Source organism: Aplysia californica, unplaced genomic scaffold (genome assembly GCF_000002075.1).
Source record: "Aplysia californica isolate F4 #8 unplaced genomic scaffold, AplCal3.0 scaffold00802, whole genome shotgun sequence".
In the NCBI taxonomy this organism is placed as follows: Eukaryota; Metazoa; Mollusca; class Gastropoda; order Aplysiida; family Aplysiidae; genus Aplysia; species Aplysia californica.
In genome coordinates, this window is record NW_004798072.1 from 127,648 (window position 1) to 130,635 (window position 2,988).

Below are 2,988 nucleotides of genomic sequence, written 5' to 3' on the forward strand. Positions count from 1 at the left end.
GTAGTAGTAGTAGTAGTAGTAGTAGTAGTAGTAGTAGTAGTAGTAGTAGTAGTAGTAGTAGTAGTAGTAGTAGTAGTAGTAGTAGTAGTAGTAGTTGTTGTTGCTATTGTTGTTAAGTAGTAGTTTGATGGTGATGATGATGATGATGGTGATGATGATGATGATGATGATGAAGAGGACGAAGAGGAGGAGGAGGGTATAGTCTGCTTGAGAAACAGAAAGATACAGAGGAACAGAGAAAGAGAGAAACGAGATGAAAGAGAGAGAGAGGGAGAGAAAGAGAGAGAGAGAGAGAGAGAGGGGGGGGGCAAGATAGAGAAAAGAGAGGAGCAAAAAAGAGAGCAATTTAGAGAGAGAGCAAGAGAGATAGGGAGAGAAACAGACAGACTGATAGACAGACAGGAGATATATATAAAGGGACGCAGAGACTAAAATTGGAACGTTTAGCTGAAGACGTTATCATAGTCTCTAGTGGTGAAATTGCTTTTCTCGCTGAGAGTGATTTAAACCCTGGCTCTGTGAAATGAGCCTGCCTCGTTATTCAGAAGGCACTTTAATCCTTTGTTCTCGTGTGGTTTAATTAAATTCCAGCCTGTCTGTGTCTTCGTAAAACTGCCTCCAAATCGTTTGAACAAGAGTAAGTTGAAGCCTATAAAGAAGGGTAAATACAAGTCTATAATGTATGGACGACAAAACAGTGTAGATCTATTTCAAATTAGATAGCATTACAAAAAATATTCGTCATACGTATAATATTGCTATGATTAATGTTTTCGATAGCTTTTTCTTTCCACCGGACACAGAAATGATTACTTCTGGATGCTTAAATAAAAACAGATACGCTTTACATCTGCATTAGAGTGTTTACATGTTATGCAGAAAACACCTTGTAAGAGAATATCATTTCTCTACACAGCCTTTAAAACACTCACAATATTATTATTATTGGGGCACTAACAACTCTGTTGGCAGCATTCCAATGTTCTTTGATTGTGGTCCTTGGTCTCAAACTGTTTCTTAAATAAGCTTTTTAGAAAAGTTTTAAAGACTCTACAACCTTGCACAGTATTACTGGAGATGGTTGTTAGTATAGACATCTCGACTATTTCTAAAGATACCGTATCTTGGTACCTGGAGGTGTCATCTCTGACTCAGAGGTTGACGTGTAATGTCCTTCCATCTTTCACAGTCGCGAGCTGACGTTGCACATTCTGCCATATCCAGGCCAGTCCATGTCCTTATGTTATCCTTCCATGTTATTCTTTGCCTTCCTCTGGCTTTCCTGCCCCAACATCCTTCCCTCAAGCACCTCTTTCACAATGGTCTCGTAACGTTTTAAAGTGACCATAGTATTGTATTTTTCTACTTTTTACTTTGTTCAACAGGGTTTGCCTTGTATACCAAAAGATTATCAAAATTGGTCTAAAACGAAATTATTTTTTTTTCTGTCTCCAGGAACATGTAATTGCAACACAGACTGTGCTTCGGCGTGTGCTGCAGGCTACTACTTCGACAGTGGCAATTGTCAGATATGTCCTCAAGGCTCCTAGTGAGTACACTTTATTTTTTCGTCTCCTTTTTTTGTGTGTTTTACGGCGCGCACAACGGCATACGGAAATATGAGAGCGCGGGACACATTAAACATTTTCAGTTGGTAGGACATACTGAATTTTGTCCAGATTACGGCCGAAGCCTACTCTTATCGTTTTTTGGGCCACACCAAGGGATCTTTAACCTGCACAACTTGCAAACGGGATCTTCGATATTGTTCACCCTTGTCCAGAAGGCTAGGTGTAGATCTTTCCTACCATAAGATCAGGGGTATGCTGAAAGACAGCAGTAAGAATGGGCCAAGGAGAAGCAGTAGAAAGGCTGCAGAAAGAGTCAGGAGCCCAGAGGGGGGGGCAAAGAACGTGAGGGGGTTTTCTCTCACTCTTTATTCATTAACCTAAACTGTTTTATCAGGAGTTTGAGAGATGGCGAGATGGTGAGGTTGTCAGATGGTGAGATTTTGAGATTGCGAGACTGTGATATTGGGAGATTGGGAGATTGGGAGATTAGGAGATTGGGAGATTGGGAAACTGTGAGATTGTAAGATTGTGAGAGTGTTTCCAGCCACAAACTCTGCCTCGACAACTAGCCGCCTCCAGTGGCACTCAAGAGTGGGAAAACAGTTGTTGCTGCAAGCACTGATCGGAGCATCTGACCGTGAAGCAATACTTAATTGTCGATTCTCTCTCCAACGAGAGTTGAGTGCGGCCTCGTTGTAATGTTGGCTAACAGCCCGTAAATGTTCTCCAGCCAAAAGTAGAATTGATTGGCAGCATTGCATTGTTTGTGGAATATCTTCTCTCCAGTTCCCAGTGTTCCTTAGACGCTCAGAGATAGTACAATGGCCAAGACGCTCAGTAAAAACGAATAGTATAAGAGCGTATAAACTGTTCCCCACTATTAGGCATTCATAATACTCTCTTTTCAAAAGTCATTCCTCCAAAACAATTGTAGTAGTGAGTGGTTGGCGTGTGCTCTGGTTTCGTCTACTCCTCTCCAATCAAACATCTGTCGTCCTGATCTCTCCTCCTTCTTTTTTATGTTTGTTACTCTCTTGTAGTACCTCTAATCTTCGATAGCCTACTTATAGGACCTTATTGTGTTGCAAGTGCTGTAAAACTCTGACTAAAATCAACTACAACAATCGTAATAAATTATAATAAAGATACGAGGCTCCCGTAGAAGCCTACGTGGCGAAACGCTGAGCCAGTTATTCAAAAAACCTAATTTTTCACACTTTTTATTTATCCTTTTTCCCCGAAAATCAGTCAAGACTCTCACACCTACTCTGCCTTTTAAACGATAATTTGGATGCTAAAAACAATAATAAAAGTAATAGTAGCAATAATGATAATAATGATAACAATAATGAAAACAACAGCAATAACAATAATGATAACAACAACAACAACAACAACAATAATAATAATAATAATA

At 40.0% G+C, this 2,988-nt stretch overlaps 1 long non-coding RNA gene across 1 annotated transcript in view; it reads left to right on the top strand.

Moving 5' to 3' along the window:
* Nucleotides 1-2,988, top strand: part of LOC118478667 — an 11,932-nt gene that overhangs the window by 1,327 nt on the left and 7,617 nt on the right. Inside the window, exon 2 of the long non-coding RNA XR_004859216.1 lies at nt 1,456-1,549. This is a non-coding gene — a long non-coding RNA (uncharacterized LOC118478667). The remainder of the gene's footprint in view (nt 1-1,455; nt 1,550-2,988) is intronic.